Raw genomic sequence first — 18,911 nt, 5'->3', positions numbered from 1 at the left:
CTACTCTTCATTGGGGTGCGCGGGCTTCTCACTGCGGTGGCTTCTCTTGTTGCGGAGCATGGGCTCTAGGTGCGTGGGTTTCAGTACTTGTGGCACACGGGTTCAGTAGTTGTGGCTCACAGGCTCTAGAGTGCAGGCTCAGTAGTTGTGGTGCATGGGCTTAGTTGCTCCGGGGCATGTGAGATCTTCCCAGACCAGGGATTGAACCCATGTCCCCTGCATTGGCAGGTGGATTCTTAACCACTGTGCCACCAGGGAAGTCCCTCATGTGACTCACTTTATATTTGCTTTATTGCAGTGGTCTGGGGCTAAACTTGCAGTATCTCTGAGATATGCCTGTACTATTATACTTATTATTCTTATTTTATGAAGATACTAAGCACAGAGAAGTTAAATGCTTTTCCTTTGGTTACGGAGCTGGTAAGTTGAAGAGCTGGGATTTGAACACAGGCAATCCAGCTTCAGCCTGTGCTCTCTAATAAATATTCAGGTTGTATTTATGGAATACCTTTAATATAACAGACACGCTGTAAAGATGCTGGGACCACAAAGAGGGGAAAGGCATGGTGGCTTCCCTTGAGTCTATCCTTCATGAAAGCATCCTCGTTAATTATGCTTTTGCCCTAGCTAGCCATAAATGCTCACTGTTTACCTATTTATTCATTCAACTTTTATCTATTGAACATTTACTAGAAACTAGGCGTGGGATACATCAACATTTAGAGCTCAGGGAGATAAGGAGGAAGCGATGGAGGAGACTGAGAAAAGCATCAGGAGGAAATTCAGTGGAAAATCACTGCCATTGTTTGGAAGAGGCACAAGAAAATCTTATTTTGCTATAAATGAGATTCATGTGTTTCTCAAGACCATATTATACTTGTTTATCAAAACTTTGACAGCAGTGTATAAAGTGGCATTGTTTCTTTTTACAAACAAATAGCCCATTTAGTACCCTGTTTGAGTGCTATTAAATATTCAGAAAATCAGTTGCAAAACGAAATGACTTTTAGGGAAGTCTTCGTAGCCCACTCTAGAAGGTCGAGTGGTTTTTAATAATAATAAATTGTTGCTTGAGGGTATGCAAATTAAACTCTCAACCCAATGAATTAGATGAATGTTTTGTTAAGTAAATATGCATAAAGTGAGATTGCTCTGTGGTCGGTTTTAGTGAGAAACCAACTGGTATTTGGGGACAGGGAAGGTCTTTACAGAAGGAATAATGGGAATCAAGGGAAATGTCTGTGGTTTGTATCGTTTAAGAGTTGTCTGTTCTCTTTGCGTTGAAGTTTTCCAGCTAGTTGAGTTTGGTACTTGTCACATAAAGGAGATTAAGTATGTCAGCACTGCAGCTGGATAATAGAAGGTTTGGAGCAAAAGTATGGCCAAGGCTGAAGTTTGAGTTTTAATTTCTACGGAAGAAGATACAAAGATAGCAAAGGGAATGAGGAAATGAGGATTATAGCATTCAGGGCTGAATATGAAAAGAGGATGGGTACCCTAAAGGGCAAAGCCAAGAATGGAAAATGTTGCGGTGTGCTCACACAATATGTTCTGTCCTTCTTCAGAAGATAAATTGTTCTTCTCATCTCTCTCCATCTTGGTAACCTCATAACTCATCCATCATACTCTCCCACTTGAGCAACTTCTTTAATACGTTAGCCAGAACACTCCTGCTAAGGAATCACGTACTCCAAACCAGTTTGGGCAGCAGGACACACGTATATTCTGGGTATTAGCCAGATGTCATCTTCCTGCTACAGTCTCTATACAAACCATGTATTGGCTCCAAAATCCATTCTCCCTGCTTTTCTACAGTAACTTCTGATTTTTAGCAGACACAAGACCACCCAGGAAAAACATTGCCTTGCTGAGCCTCTCTTGCCATTTCTTCTGACAACATACTCATTTTGAGATTTACAACACATGTGGCCTCTTCTCATGAAAGCCACTCTGACTCATGTACCTGACAGGTGAATTCACCCTTCTGTGAACATTCACGGGATTTATCTGCACCTCTGACTGTTATGACATTTATTAAACTGTCTATGCACATTCCTTAACACTTCTACTATCTTGTAAACTTTTTGGTCACATGAATTGGATCTTACTGACGTTTGGCTGCTTCGTATAAAGTATTTTTCAAGTAGGAGGCACTCAATCACTATATCTTTTTCGTATTAAATTGTGAAAGTAGCTGCCCACTACTCTCTTCCCACCTGTTTTGGACTCACTCTCCTAATGTTTTCTTTCTAATTTTTATTCTTTCTGGTGGAGTAAAGACAGTATAACTGAACCTCAGCAAATGGAATTTAAGAGGTTCTTGCTTCCTTTCTGTCATCTTTTTTTTTTTTTTTTTTTTTTTTGCAGTACGCGGGCCTCTCACTGCTGTGGCCTCTCCCACTGCGGAGCACAGGCTCCGGACTCGCAGGCTCAGCGGCCTATGGCTCACGGGCCCAGCTGCTCCGCGGCATGTGGGATCTTCCCAGACCGGGGCGCGAACCCGTGTGCTCTGCATCGGCAGGCAGACTCTCAACCACTGCGCCACCAGGGAAGCTCCCTTTCTGTCATCTTTTAACATCATCTTTGCAAAGTAGAGGCTCATACTGATTTAATTAATTATATTTTGATTTAAGTCATTGATGAAAAGCTTCCTAAAAATATACTCTTATCCCTAGTCTTTTGTTCAGGAACCTGTAGTGGGCTCCTACTTTTTGTGTGTCAAATCTGAACTCCTCTGACTTGTTTTTCAGTAGATTCCTTCATTTGGATAACTAATGTATCAATAGTTTATTGAAATGTAATTTCCACCACTCCCAAAATGAGCCTTTACTCTTCCCAGGATAAACTCCTTAATGCCGGTGAAACAAACCCTGTGAACTTCCACTTCTGTTATTTGGTTTATTCTCTTCCTCCATCTGAGACCACTTGCTACTTTTTTTTTTAAATTAAGTTATTTATTTATTTTTGGCTGTGTCGGGTCTTCGTTTCTGTGCAACGGCTTTCTCCAGTTGTGGAGAGTGGGGTCCACTCTTCATCGCGGTGCGTGGGCCTCTCACTGTCACGGCCTCTCCCATTGAGGAGCACAGGCTCCAGACACGCAGGCTCAGTAGTTGCGGCTCATGGGCTTAGTTGCTCCGTGGCATGTGGGATCTTCCCAGACCAGGGCTCGAACCCGTATCCCCTGCATTGGCAGGCAGATTCTTAACCACTGCGCCACCAGGGAAGCCTGCTACTGTTAAGTCTCTTGCTGAAATCCTGTTATCTCCTAACTGCCTGCTTAAAGTTTGCCCTCTCCTTTTAATTTTACTTGAATACACCAGCACCTATTAACTGCTTTCTTTTCTCAACCTCTGTTGCATTTATAATGTACAGTTTTTCTTTTAATTTCATTTAAAATTTTGTCTGCTGTTTAGATCTTATATCCTCAACTGAATTATAAGCTCTTTGAATGCAGAAATACATATATTTAATTATGGTTAGTTATAGTTATATAATCACCAAATAGCAACTAGCCCAGGGCAGGGTACATAGTAGATATTCAATAAGTACTTATTGCTTGATGAATTGATTGAGTATAGAATTATATTCTATAACTTTGAATTGAAACTAATTTCTTTCTTATTTTAAAAATATTTATTTACATATGTCCAGCTGTACATCTAATTTTATTTTTGTATCACTTTGAAATGAACTGAATGTATATCTACTTTTATCACTCCATTTTAAAGTGATTTCTGGAGAATGCTCTCTCTGCAACGAAAATAAAAAACATATATTGATAATTCTCTTGAAAATTCAGTTAATATACAAAATTATTTGGAATTAAAGAAACTTTTACAATTTGAGAAACTTTTAATTTTATGCTATTTAGAAAAGCCTAGCAATCCACTTTTGTCTGACATGGAGACTTTGTCAAATTCCAGATTCTATTGTTGGTATATTACATTGAATAATAAAGTACCCTCAAATTTTCAAAAAATAAAACCAAATAAGTGGAATTCATCGTGAGAAAGACTGAATTAGTGGGAAGACAAAATTCAAATGTAAAAAAAAAGCATCTTCACTAAGATAAGTTTCTTTTAGCGCTATGTTAAAAACAATTGATGATAGAAATCCTTTAGAGACTGCTATAATGATGCAATAATACTGATTATTAAGTACTCCTGAATAAAATACTTCTAAGGTCATACAAAGTTTATCTTAAGTATGAAAACACTCTCTTGTAGGATCTACTTTAAACTTCAGAGACAGTTATAAACCCTTTTTTTTTTTTTTTTTTTTGCGGTACGTGGGCCTCTCACTGTTGTGGCCTCTCCCGTTGCGGAGCACAGGCTCCGGACGAACAGGCTCAGCGGCCATGGCTCACAGGCCCAGCCGCTCCGCGGCATGTGGGATCTTCCCGGACCGGGGAACGAACCCGTGTCCCCTGCATCAGCAGGCGGACTCTCGACCACTGCGCCACCAGGGAAGCCCCTATCAACCCTTTTAATAAAGCATACAAAGGTAGAAATATGTTGATAATCAAATAAGAGTAACAACAAACTCAGAATTCACACGATATACATTAATTAGACTTCACTCTATTGGCTATTAAAAACAGTCAAGGGACTTCCCTGGTGGCTCAGTGGTTAAGAATCCGCCTGCCAGTGCAATGCAGGGAACACGGGTTTGAGCTCTGGTCCAGGAAGATCCCACATGCTGCGGAGCTACTGAGCCTGCACTGTAGAGCCTGCAAGCCACAACTACTGAGCCCACGTGCCACAACTACTGAAACCCGCGCACCTAGAGCCTGTGCTCCACAACAAGAGAAGCCACTGCAATGAGAAGCCCACACACTGCAACGAAGAGTAGCCCCTGCTCGCTGCAACTGGAGAAAGCCTGCGTGTAGCAATGAAGACCCAACGCAGACAAAAATAAAAAACTAAATAAATTTATTTTTAAAAATTCATGTTATCATTATGAAAGAACATTATTATAAAAATGGCAAATTTGTACTATCAGCCTGGAAAAGTCTCAGTTCAAGTTTGACCTCTGCAGGTCACAGATCAAGTCCAAAAGGCAATCCGCACAGCTACTGCGTTCTAGTTGCTGCCCTGGAGTTGCAAAGTGTATATAACATGTACAGCGCAGTTAAGAATTTCACTGTTGGGAAAAAAATTATACTAACATATGACACAAATTTACAACAACCCGAAGAAGAAGAAAAGAATTATTCTTTGATTTTTGCATTCATGGGTCAAACTTACATGTTTGATTAACTGGGAAAAATTCAGAAGCATGCATATTTTTCACCTTATAATAAGTCAAGGGCAAATATCTCATAGTCCTTCATATGACTATACAGCACCATTTATGATTAAGATTCATGCCATTTCAGATCAGAATTTTAAGGTTTTTGGTCATGGTCATTAACAATATTGCAGAACAAATGATTACTTACTCTGATAATGACACTGTAAGGTGTTAATTTAAAACAATGTAAAGGTTAAGTTTCCAAGCATGAAAATATGTAACATTCCAAATGGATTTAAAATTTGGAAATATCACCATTTCATTTTAACCATTAGATCTAAGGTGTATATTTCTCTTATCTTTTGAAACAACTGATTTAAAAGATTCTAAAAATAATTAATTGCACTATATAAAGCAGTAACATACCTTTTCTCAAATTGATCTTAAACATGTGTTCCTCAGCTTTCCCCAAGGAGTCTCCGGTATGATACCTGTCACAGCAATTTCAGAAATTAGTCAGCCATAAAGGGGAGGTAATGGAGACATACAATTGTTTTCAGGAATCAATACTCTACAGTGTTTTTAAATGCTCTTTGCTTATTTATGTGGTCTTTTATTCGGGACCCATTATAGCTTGGACCTACGTTTGAACTAGGTTAGGAGAGAATGTGATATATGCAAAGAAATTTATTAGCAATTGGCTGTAATTGTGAATTAAAGACATTTAGAATTTTACTTCGTCTTTCCAACCTTGTCTTCTAGTGAAAGTGTTTTTTGGTAAGCTGAGATTTGTCATTTGAGTCTAATGATCTAATTTATTTTCAATTGAATAAAAAGAAAAAGCCCACACTTGCACCTGGAAACCTGGCACTTAGGCATGAAATCAAGATGCCTGTACCTTTGTCGCATATTAAAGCAGGTATGGAAGACAGCCTCGGGATGGCTCCCAGTGACCCCATCTGTGGTTGTCATGTCCTCGTGTAACCCCCTGAGTTTGGCAGAACTCTGGGACTCATTTCTAATGCAGAGAATTCAGCAGAAGTGATGGTGTGCCCCTTCCCAGGTTAGGTTATAAGAGACTGCTGCTTTCCTCTTGGCTCACCTGTTTCTGACTCTCTCTTGGACTCTTTGCTCTGAGGAAAGCCAGCTTCTGTGCTGTGAGCTGCCCTGTTGCCAGGTCTGTGTGGTGAGGAACTGTGGGAAGCTTTTAGTCAACAGCCAGGGAGGAACTGGGGCCCTCAGCCCAACATCTTGGGTCCTTCAGCCCCAGTCGAACCTTGAAATGGCTGCAGCCTCATGAAAGACCCTGAGCCAGAACCAGAACTCCTGACTCTCAGAAACTATGAGAGAATAAATGTTTGATGTTTGAACCTGCCCCAGTTGGGGTAATTTGTTATGAAGCAATAGAAAGGTAGCACAGAATGTAACGTCTGACACTTCCATTGGACAGAGCCCAGAAGAACCAGTTTTAAGCCACATTCGACTCCATTACTAGTAACATTATATAATATATGGAGTAGGAGTCCAGCCAAACTCAGAGATAGCATCTTCTATCCCGTAAGGTGAGATTTCATTTTCCAAAGTCAGGAAAGAGCCTCAGCGCTGGTGTCAGACTGCCTGGGCTTCAGTCTCGACTCTACTGGTTATCAGGTGTGTAAATCTGGACCTAAAACTCACTTCTCCATTTTTAAATGGAGGTAATGATAGTACTGTTGTGAGAACTGAATGAAGGAATTCACTTAAAGGACCGGGCACCCAGTACACATTTAACATGGTAAATTACTATGATTATCATCATCATCATCAGGTCAGGGAAAAGACAGTAGTAGCTTTTATTCCGAATACTTTTTCTTCACAGCTTGAAAAACAGCCACTTACTCTTTATAAAATAAGAACAGGACTAGGTTCCTCTTCTTCAGAGGACTGTTGCTAATATCTGTTTCAAACTGTCAGCTCTATTTAGAGAGTATTTCCATCCTTAGTATGACCTTGATTAAAATATCCTTTTTTAATCCTTAAAATATTTTGATTTATAAATGCCTTGTTTATGCTGTGATGAAGTTTTCATAAGTTTAACACGGGATAAAAAATGCAAGTAGTAGAATTATCAGATTGATGACAACACTTTTTTTGAGTACTTATTAGGAAACATCAATGTCGCTACAACACGAATTATGTCCGTAAGATGAGTGATTTTTGTTTTTCAAACAGGCAAAACTATCCACTCAGATGAATTGTTTCCTTCAGAATAATAACTTTCATCCATTCCACAAACATGTGTTAGCACCTCCTATGTCCCAGGCACTATTCCAGGTGCTAGGGGTGCAATGATAAAGCACAGTCTGTGCCTTCAAGGAATCTGCAGTTGGAGACAAAAGAGTTTCGAGCAACTTTGTGTCAGTTTAAAGGGTACAATGAGGTAGGCACTTGCCATAAAAAATGGGTGTGGGAGAAGGCTCCGTGGTTGAGGTGAAGATTGAGACAGGTCCTGAAAGGTTAGCCAGAGTCATTAGGCAGGGAAAACGGACAAGGAGGGTGGGTTAGTGCTCCAGGCTGGGCAGGAGCCTGGAGGTAGGAGAGCATGTGGCATATTTAGGAGGCAGCAGGTATTCAGTATGGCTGGATCTTGTCAGGCCACCAGGAGGGGAGTGACAGAGGTGAAGCTGGGGAGGAAAGCAGTGTTCCCATCGTGAAGAGTCTTGGATGCCATTACAAGGATTTTGGACTTTACCGGGAATGCCTTGGTGAGCCAAGGAATGATTTTAAGAAGGAAGTGTTCTCACGGGTTACACACTTATTCGATAATGCTCCTTTACTCAAAACTTTATAGAGCTCCTTTTAAATTGCTTTCAGCTCATTCTTTTGAATATGCTCAATGCTGACAATGCTTTTGAGGGTGGATTGGATTTGGGGGCGGGATGTAGGGTGCAGGATGGGAAAGAAACCGGTGAGAGGAATTGTGTTCCGTCAACAAAGTTGATGACGAAGCAGGTTAATATTATTGGGGGGGGGGTCAAAAATTTGCTCTGATTATGAAGCCATGAGGCTGAATCTTTGCTTCCGATTGCATTTCATGAAAAACACATCTGTACACTTTAGAATGTATTTATTGGATGGCCACTCATGTTTTTAACTGACTTGGCAGCAGCAAAATCACCCAGATGCTTTGAAGGAATGTGATCTCCCAGCTTCGGAAATGGCACCCTGTGAAGCTTCTGGTCTGGGTCAGGGATCTGCAGTCAGAGCAGGGCTTCAGGGCAAACTCTCCTCACCGTCCATACTTTGCCACCATCTGTGCTAATCTCAGACAACACCACTGGCATTTGTGTATGGGTTTCTCACCTTGCTATACTGTCTATCAGTGTTTAAAACCTTTTTATACACACTTAGCTTCTCTAAAGTGTTGGGGACAAACACTTCCAGCTCAGTTCTATGATGTGTGCAGTCCGTATCACTGTAGTAAGATGTTTAAGGCCGAGACTGAACATCTTTCACATTCATCCTATTCACAAGTTTATGGCCTATAGAGGAAAGTCCGCATTTTTTCTAAGGACAGCGTATAGAGTATTTTTTCCAAGGAACAAAGCAGAGACTCATATTTGGGACCAATTTGAAATATTCCACTAAAGTCACCTTATAGCTATGAAATGCTTAACCCCAGTGTTTCCTTTTGATATCTAGTATGTTGATAGTTTTTTGGGTTTTGTTTTTTTGCCGCATCACATGGTTTGTGGGATCTTAGTTCCCCAACCAGGGATTGAACCCGGGGCCACGGCAGTGAAAGCGCTGAGTCCTAACCACTGGACCACCAGGGAAGTCCCTGTCGATAGTGTTTCTAATTTGGGAGATCAAATATCTTCATAGTTTTTCTTCTTTAGCAGACATACTCTTATAACCCTATTTTCAAGAAGATGCTGCCATGAGGAAAAAGGATGCAACAGAATGAAATAACAAAAATAAGTAAGGGAATCAAGAAAAAAGAGTAGAAAAGATAGGATCAGGAGTGTATATATTTAGCACACAAAATATATACAGTGAAGACGGTACTTTCAGGGAGAAGGACACCCATTTGCCTTAAAGCTTTTTAATAGTCAAGAGGGAAAATTCAACACCACTGGTCACAATTCCCAGGATCCAGATGATTTAGAAAAATCACATCACCATCAAAATCACCACCACCACCAGCAGCCAGTGCCTTTGGAGAAGCCTAGCAATTTGTGGTTGTGAGACCAAAGAAATTTATCATACTCTAAGTACAGCTCATCAACTGTGAGGAAACCAAACAGGCTATAAAGTGCTTTATTGTGGGTTACCGAACTTGGTAATATTATGTATTGAAACAGCTGGAGACAAAAACCAAAAAGGGACAAACCCAAGTGGAGTTAATAATGATTTAAATCGTTTTATAAAGAAGGGGCAATCAAGGAAGTTCCTATTTAATCACTGCAGGTCCAACCTACCTCTGCTAATGGACACCAGCAAAATGGCCAGCTTTTATCTGCCTCTCTTCACTTCACTCCATTTCCCTAGCTGCAACGGAATCTGGGAAATGTAGTTTTTAGCTTTCCAGTCTCAGCTGTACAGGAGGACACAGTAGAAGGAGGTTAAAAGAGGTACTGTGTAAATAAGTCCATAATATCTACCTCAGCAATTTTAATCCTTTGGATACTGATTAGTCTGAGAATAGGTATGGGATCCTCTTTTGGCTGACGAAAGGTGCAATGGCTTCCCTTTCTTTTTTTCTTTTTCTTTTTAAAATTTTATTGGATTATAGTTGATTTACAATGTTGTGTTAGTTTCAGGTATACAGCAAAGTGATTCAGTTATACATATACATATATTCATTCTTTTTCAGATTCCTTTCTCATATAGGTTATCACAGAATATTGAGTAGTGTTCCCTGTGCTATACAGTAGGTCCTTGTTGATTATCTCTCTTATATATAGTAGTGTGTGTATGTTAATCCCAGCTCCTGATTTATCCCTCCCCTCTGCGTTTCTGCTTTGGTAACCATAAGTTTGTTTTTGATAACTATAAGTCTGTTTCTGTTTTGTAAACAAGTTCATTTGTATCACTTTTTAAAATTAGATTCCACATATGAGTGACATTATATGATATTTGTCTTCCTCTGTCTGACTTACTTCGTTTAGTATGACAATGTCTAGTTCCAAGGGGCTTCCCTTTCTGAATCAAAAGACAAAACTTCTTAAAAACAAACAAACAAAAAAAAAAAACAAAAGACAAAACTTCTGAAGGAAATCATTCTCCACCCCTACCCTTCTTCCTGTCTGGAACATAGATGCAATGGCTGGCAATGTAGCAGCTATCTGGAGAACATGAGGTAACAAGCATGAGCATGAAAGCCAATACACTAAGGATGATAGAAAAGAAAGATAGAGCTGGGTCCTCAATGGCATTGTTGAGCTGTTGCATCAGACCTGGATTGGACTACGTTTGTACATCAGACCTACACTTGGACTACGTTTATGAGAGACAAGTAAAGCTCTCTTTGTCAAAACTACCATAGTTGAGTTTTCTGTTGTTTGCTGCTGAATGCATTCCTAATTACAGAACTTATTGCAGTATTCCAGGCAGAGACAGGAGTGGTAGGTGTGAAAGTGGAGAGAAGCAGTCAGACTCAGGATATATTTTGGAAGTAGAACCACCGGGACTTGATGATGGGTTGGCTGGAAACAGGGGGTAAGGGATGGAAGAAATCAAGGATGATTTCTAGATTTTTGTCTAGATATGACAGATGGAAATGTAAAATCTTGTTTTCATTCAGGACATGGGAAAATTCTCCCACCACTACAGAAATAGCTAAGGAAGATAAAAACATCTTTGTGTTGCTCCCTGGACACCTGTATTCCATTGAGCCTAAGGGAAAATTGGGTTAAACTCATGTTAAATAATGCTGAAAAGGGTTGGAAATTCCTAACATCTATTATGAATACTGTAGCTGGAACATACACATTTTCTACAAAGCCTTCTCATCATCAAAGCTTTCTTTTCCATTGAGGTCCAGGTACACAGAACTAAACCCTGACATCGACCATTACATTCTGGTTTTTATTGCTTGCAGGAATAGACTAGCATAATATCAATACCAATACTTCTAAAGAATATATTAATTTTTTGAATCAGTAGGATAATGTTCCACAGCTGGGTCAAATAAACATTCCAAACCAGAGCTTTTTTAAAAGAATGCATTCTTTAAAAACATCTACATCATTATATGCATATATTTTAACATCAGGTGAAAAAAAGAAAGATGACTTTGTATGTTTTCTGCCAATTACTTGCATCACGAAGGCTTTTCTTTTGCTGATGAGAGTATCCTAGGAATGCCAAACACATCACCTGCTGCAACCAGTTGCTTCTAAGGAAGATGGATCACCCCCCACTCCTCCTAAGAGGGCAGATTTGAGGTACACGGATCGCATGACCCCTTCAATTCCCGTTTCAGCCCCAGCTGAAAGGACAGTAAATTCATAGGCGTGACACGGCATGACTAGGCTTGAAAGGGTGAACAGACCATTTAGATTCTCTCCCTGTCAGGAATTTGAAATGAAAAACTTTAAGTGAATAGAGCAATCTGCCTGGGAAGGTGAAACTTAAAAGTTATGAGGTAGAGCGATGCCCTGAGAGCAGACTGGAGGGCCTGAGAGGGAAATTAAGACTCACGTTGTTGGTGTGAGACGAAAGAGCCAGGCCTCGGTCCCTGGAGGTGGAACATTCCCCAGCCCTCCTCCCTTCCCTGCCCACACTTTGGAAGCAGCGGGAGGAAACCTGGTTGCAGCCCTGGCAAGACAATGCTCAATACTGACACCAGAGACACCCAGGAAGTGAGCAAAGCCCTCTAGGTGGCCCCAGAGCAGGGCTGCTTTCTGCACACCCTCCACCCTCAGGCCCCGTACCTCAGTGAGCTGAGATAACTTGAGTCAGGCTCTGTCTTTTGAAATGCCCAACTAAAGCTGAAACAGTAACAAAAGTCTAATATCTCTTATAGTGTACTCAATAATTATTAACAAAAATTAATTATAAAGATAGAATTATTGTTATAAACAATAATTACACCTTTGTGTTCTCTCCAGGCCCATGCTCCCTGACAACAAGCATCTGGGAGCATAGAATGCTTTCATACGAATGACCCTGGACAGTATTTTAGCCAAGGCGAACCCAAACCCTACAGGAGGCATTTCATTCAAACTGGAACATTTCTGTGAAACAGAGGAGCGATGTCCAGGGAGTATATCTGTGCAGCCTTACTCCACAGGCCTGGGCTGGGAGTTGTGTATGGAGGAAGGGGGCGGACGGGGACCTGCCTAACAGCCCTCAGGACAGCGTGGGATTGTGGCCCCCGTGGAGGACCACTTTGTATCAGTTTCCCCAAGGACAGGTGTTGTTTTTCACTGGATTGTGTCCTCAGGCCCACTCCCTGTCTGCCTTCTTCTCTCCTCTTCCCTTCCCCCCTGATGTTGGTTTCATCGGCCCAAAGGCAGCCTTTTATAGTGTGAAAGTATTTGCTGACTGTAGGAGGAAGCTTGAGTGAATAAGGTAAAATGGAATTGCAAGAAATCCAGATGGAGATGTACATACTTAATACAGATTGATGAGTGTTGCCACTTATACAGGACACCGTTTCCACCAGGTATCTGCCACCTGGGTCCTGGGGGAAATGGCCCAATACGCAGGAATCCTTGCTTCTCTCCCCGCACCCTTCTCTGCCTGCCAGGTACCCAGTTAGTCACAGACTGATTGACTCCCTATTTGCATTTTAAAGGAGAAGGCTGTAGTCCTTCCTCCCCCCAACAATTAATCTAAAACAGGCGATAAGGGAGAAGCTTTATTTAGCTTCCTGGAAGACAGTAAGCAGGTCTTTCAGATTCTGCCATCTCTGTTTGACACTCTTTTTCTGATTCCTCCAGCTTCCTTTTAAACCAAATTTAACCAGTTCAAATACCCCCATATATTGTACGTGTGCACAGTCACTAAAGCAAACAAAAGTAAAATTTTCTTATGCTCTTTTGTCTGTCAAGCAAGAGACTCTGAATCATTCCTGACACACACCAGCCTTCAGGAACCTCGTCCTACAGTGGCCATGGGAAGTCCCTTTTGCGAAGTGATGCTTAAGTGAGAACTTTTATGGGTGAGAAGAAACCAACCATGCTGGAACCAGCAAACTAGCAGGGGAAGCAGCATATGCAAAGGCCCTGAGTCAAGGCAAGAGCTTGACATATTTAAGGAATTAAAACAAGACCAAGTGAGCTGTAGCATACTGAGCAAATGGGAAATGGCAGGACTTGATCTTGGGGAAATACGTAGAGGACAGATTGTGTTGGGACTTGCAGGCCACAGTAATAGGTTTGTATTTTAGTCCAAGTATAATGGAAGCCTTTGAGGAGTTTAGGCTGTAGTGTCATAATATGTTTTATGTTTCAAACATGTTGATACCGGTTATATAATGTTCAGAAATGGGCAAAACTAATTTATGGCAATAGAAGTCAGGAGAGTGGTTACCTTTGAGAGGTAATGACTGGGAAGAATTATGAGGGGAGTTTTGGGGATACTGATAACATCCTATTTCTTGACTCAGGTGTTGGTTATCCGGGTCTGTTCAGGCTGTGAAAATTCGAGTTGAACATTTATGGTTTGTGCATTTTTCTGTGAAAATTTTACTAAAAAACGTATATATAAAGGATTACAAGGTCTGGATGGAGAACATATTTCAGGGACAACGCAGAGGGGAGACCCCATAGGAAGTTATTACAGTAACACAGAGTGTATGGTGGCTTGAGCTGATATGGTGGCCTTCAAGATAGAGAAGAAGAGAAAGACAGGACACATTTTGGACTGAAATTGATAGAACTTGATGACGAAGTGGATATAGGAATTTTAAGAAAAGAATGACTTCCAGGTTTCTGACTTGAGCAGTTAGGTAAAAGGTGATGCCATTCACTGAGAATGGGGAGAAGCAGATTTGTAGGCAAAAGGTCAAGGATTTAGCTTTAGAGGTATTATGTGATTTTAGATACCCATGGAGCATCCAAATGGTGATCTCATGTAGGTTGTTAGGTAGATAAATTAGGGCTCAGAGAAGAGGTCTCTGATAGAGGTATAAATGCTGTAATTGTACAGATTACGATAGAGTTATAAGAATGTTTGGGATCATTTAGAGAAAGAGAGTAGAGACAGTAAAGGAGAGGGACAGGATCCTGTCTTAAGGAGCTTCATCCCTGAGAGTGAAGGTAAAGAAGGAAGAGCCAGCCAAGGAGACCAGTAAGGTGGGGAAAAGAGCCAGCAATCATCATGTCTATCTAGGAGGATTGACTGGTGTCATGTGGTTGAAAAAGATGACAAAAAAAGGATCCACTGGAGTTGACAGTATGGAAGGCTGTGAGTAACAGTGGTAAGAATCTCCATCACTTTACTAAGGATTCTAAGGCTTCTTTCCTCAGTAAAATGTCATAATAATTGTACCCACTTCTCAGAGCCTTTATGTGTAAAGCACTTCATATACTTGTATAAGGTTTGGTTAAATGTGAGTTGTTATGTGAGCTAAGAAAATATGCTTGCATTTCTGTAAAATAAGTTTAATAATACTGTCCTCATAAACTTACTATGAGGAATAATGAAATAACATGTTAGAAAAGTAGATTTAAAAAAAAGAAAACTACAGGTAGGTTTGCAATCCCTATACTTGATTTAATTATAACGAAGTATGTCTGGGAATAAGACGACCAAAGCAACTCTTCAAGGAAGTAAAAGACTGAGTAGTAGGGTTAGACCCTACCATCCATTTGTTTACGTCAGAATCCTAGAGAGAGGTAGTTGGGTGTCAGTAAAAACGGAAAGAGCTGTGTTGCAGAAAATGTGATAAATTAAAGCACCAACGTTTATTTCATTTTCTACAAAAACACTATCTGGCTTTGGCTCCCTATGATTACATTGCTGGTGTAGATGCTTCGCAGATGTGCTGGGATTTGGCCAAAATTGTCACAGGGCAGAGCAAAGGCAACGGCCCAGGATGAGGGGATCCAACACCGGGACAGACAGAGCCATGGTGTTGTCCACAGGCTTTCAGCATGAAGGCCAAGATGAGGCCAGGAACACGAGGCCTTGCTCAAGGCCTTCATATTCTCCATCTTCCATACCTGGAGGTCTAGTTCTAAGAAGACAAGTACCCAGTCACTGCTGGGGCTGGCCCAGTACTGAGCCAATGTGGGTACTGGCGATAGTTCCTCTATTCCTTTGAACTGAAGATGGGCTAATTGGCCAGGTTTTCAGATAAACCTGGTGGAAGGTCATCTTCGGCAACCAACAAACAAAAAATACTACTCACTGATCTAGTTAGTAGAAGAAATGGAAAGAAACCCTAGAACAGCTCTGGGAGCACACGGTTACTCATTCCTGGACCATTTGACATCAGGCATAGCTGCGAGGGAAGCTCAGTCCACAGATGACAGGTCCCTGTTCTTCGTGAAGGGCAGGTGGTGGGGTGGTCAGGCTACCAGAACAAAGAGCACTGACTGCTTGCGCAGCCACTGTGTTCGTGTCTCCCATTCGCTGGGATGGGTAGGCAGGGATCGGAGAAACAGATCAAGATCTTTTCAAAGACAAACACTAAGAAAGTAGGCTCAAAACACAGTTTAACTGTCAAGTCCAAGTTAGGAGTATGGGAGTGAAAAATATTCAGCTTGCAATCACAAAATAGGAACCAAAATCAAGTCAGGTTGGGAAGGAGACACTCACCGGCTATTCAAATTGGTCTCAGGAAGCAGATAACCAGCTAGGAAAAAAGTCTGGGGTCTGCAATGCCTGCATGTGTCTGAAAGTGTGTCTCCCTTCATCAGAGACCAGGGTACAAGCTAAACAATTCCCTCACGAATCAGCACATATCAGCTTCCAATATCAGCAACATGTCTCCAAGTCTCTTGAATTAATATTAAGAAAGGCTGCACCATTGAGAAATGGTTTCCAGTTGTTTAAACTTAAAGAAGAGTTAGATTGTTGAAATACATCTTTGATCACAGATAAGTTATTGAATTTCAATAGTTTTTGGTGTTGGCTAATTCAGTGATTAGTTGATATTTGTTCAATATTTAAGAACAAGGGATATACATGAATTTCACTTTTATGTCATTAGCATTTTGACCAACAATTCATGTTTTACTTTAAATTAGGAAGCCAAACTTAATTACTGATGATTCGTTAATCTTCATTTGTTTGGAAATTGTCTGAAAACTGCTAAATACCGCTTTTAGTATAGAATCTTGAATGATTGGAACCAGTTTGTTAGAAAAAAATCTGAGTCTGGTTTACGTATGAAATAACCAAACCATTACATGATTGTTTGGCTTCCTTAACAATTGATTTTGAATTGTCATGTGTTCTAATTTCTACACACTATGGAAATCGTCATTAATATAACCAATACAAAGAAAAAAATCTAAAACTTACAAAAATGATTTGGGACTGTATTTTGTCATGATATATATGAATACAGCTCACAGTAAAGCTGAAATTTAGCAGTCATCTAGTTAATTTATGTGGACAGATAAATTATCTGGTTGTCAAATACATAATCCAACCAATATTTCACTTTCTATTTTATACACATGACTTTAATGATCTGAGCATTTTACATTCAAGTCGTTTGCTCCTGAAGTCTCTAATTAATTCATTTTTTTGCATTATACCTTACACTGATAACTTAATTGCTTAGATATAAGGAATGGTATAAAATGGATTATAGATCATTAATTACTCATTTTAAATGGGTCTTTATCACGTCAGTTACTTTTGACCAGGCAAAGTTGTGCACAAAAAAGTTTGTCTCTGTTCCTCAACAATTTCCCATCCTTAGCCCTCTCTCTGCCCCTTCCACCTCCTCAAGTTCTCTCCATTCATATTAATTACTCAATGTCATGAAACTTTCTCTTCCTTCCACCAACATTAGCTCTGACAATCATTCAAAGGTATAAATTACTGATAACAGCTGAGAATGTGAGTTTTCTCAGTAGTACTTGGATTTTACCGACGTTCTAACATTTAAGCTAAAAATTTGAAGGCATCAATAAAGGGTAATGGAAATATTTAGGGAGGATACACTCCTTGCAATTGCCCTTGAAATTGTACCAAGTAGCAAGTTGCCTACTCCACCTGTGACTAAGGCAGGCAGGAATTCTGCACAAACCCCTTCTTCGCATAAAACTCTCGTTTGTTTTATATAAGCAGAAACTGTTTATTTTAATCATTTATATATGTGTTTCTATTTTTCCTTCGTTCTTGTAAGGGAGAGCATGGCACAAGGTACACATAACTCTTTTATGCAAAATCACAATCTCTAGATGCCATTTCAAATGATTAATTTTATTTCACAGTGTTCATAAGAATAATACCTTACTTTAGGAGGTTTTTTTCACCAAGTTAGTTAGTTAAAAAAATAATTAGGTAATCACTAGTTCCTCAGTGGAAAATAAATTATGTAAGAGGCAAAATATCATTAGAAAAACAATTGGGTAGCCCCACTCTAAATTGTCTACAGTACAATGTACAGTATGCAAATGTTCATTCATTTGTTAATTTTAGAGGACAGCATTTCATTGAAATAATTGAAAACAGCTCATAGCCTGTTCTGTGAAGAAACAAAACATTGTTTGTGTTAATGTCAAGTAAGTTAATTATGTTTTGTAATCTTCAAATGGAGCATATAATTGATTTATGAAATTCTGTTATCATTGCATTTATCATTGTTAGTAACCAAGAATTCTAGTAGTTTCTTATTATTCCCAATGTATGAAATCAGCTGGGTATTCTATATGTTTAAAAACAATTCTATTCAGAAGACTTGTACTATAATAAAGTGAAGAATTTAAAACAATATATTAAAATGTGTTAAAACCACTGAGAAGATCACTGACTTTTATAAAATATTCCATTTATTGTAGTAATAATTTTTAATTCAGTAACACAACTATGCAACTTTTCTGTATTATTTGTAGAATTTTCATTAATACCACTTAAGATCAATAGCTTACATACAATTTTTATTTGTGACATGAAAACTATAGCATTTTAGCTGATCAACATTCTTTTACTCTGTTATTTTTAGGTCTTTATAATTATCTGAGAAATTTTCTGAGGCATTGAACCCATTGCCAAATATTTAACTGAAAACAAAAATGTTTTCAAACAAATGTAGATTTAAAAAAAGCAGTAAGATTACCTCAATAACTCCCACCACCAGCCTTCCAACCACCACCAACACTACACACACTTTTCTTAGGATATTCTGTATCATATACAGCCCTCCTAAAGCAAGACATATTAAATAAAAAGAACACTCTTCTTAAATTCCCAGTTAATGTAAAGAATTATAACTTTTGAACTTCCTGTATTTCAGTATTTATTTTTAACACATTCATTGCTCAGATGACCTTGGACTTCAATAAATTCTGTATATTTGATAAATGAGTGCAAGTGTTTATCTTAATTTTAGGTTTAAAATTGTTAAAATCTTCTAACTGTATCTATTTCTCATAAAACAATTAAGAAACAATATCAGACTTTTAAAAGGGAAATTTTAAAATTTCATTTCATTTCATTATCTAAGTGTTTGATCATGCTTGGTATCCAGTAGACATAATCAGAAGAGTAGTTAATAAAGCAATGGATTG

This window comes from Stenella coeruleoalba, assembly GCF_951394435.1.
Source record: "Stenella coeruleoalba genome assembly, chromosome: 2".
Classification (NCBI taxonomy): Eukaryota; Metazoa; Chordata; class Mammalia; order Artiodactyla; family Delphinidae; genus Stenella; species Stenella coeruleoalba.
The sequence above is the reverse complement of the archived record's forward strand: the minus strand, read 5'-3'. Positions refer to the sequence as shown.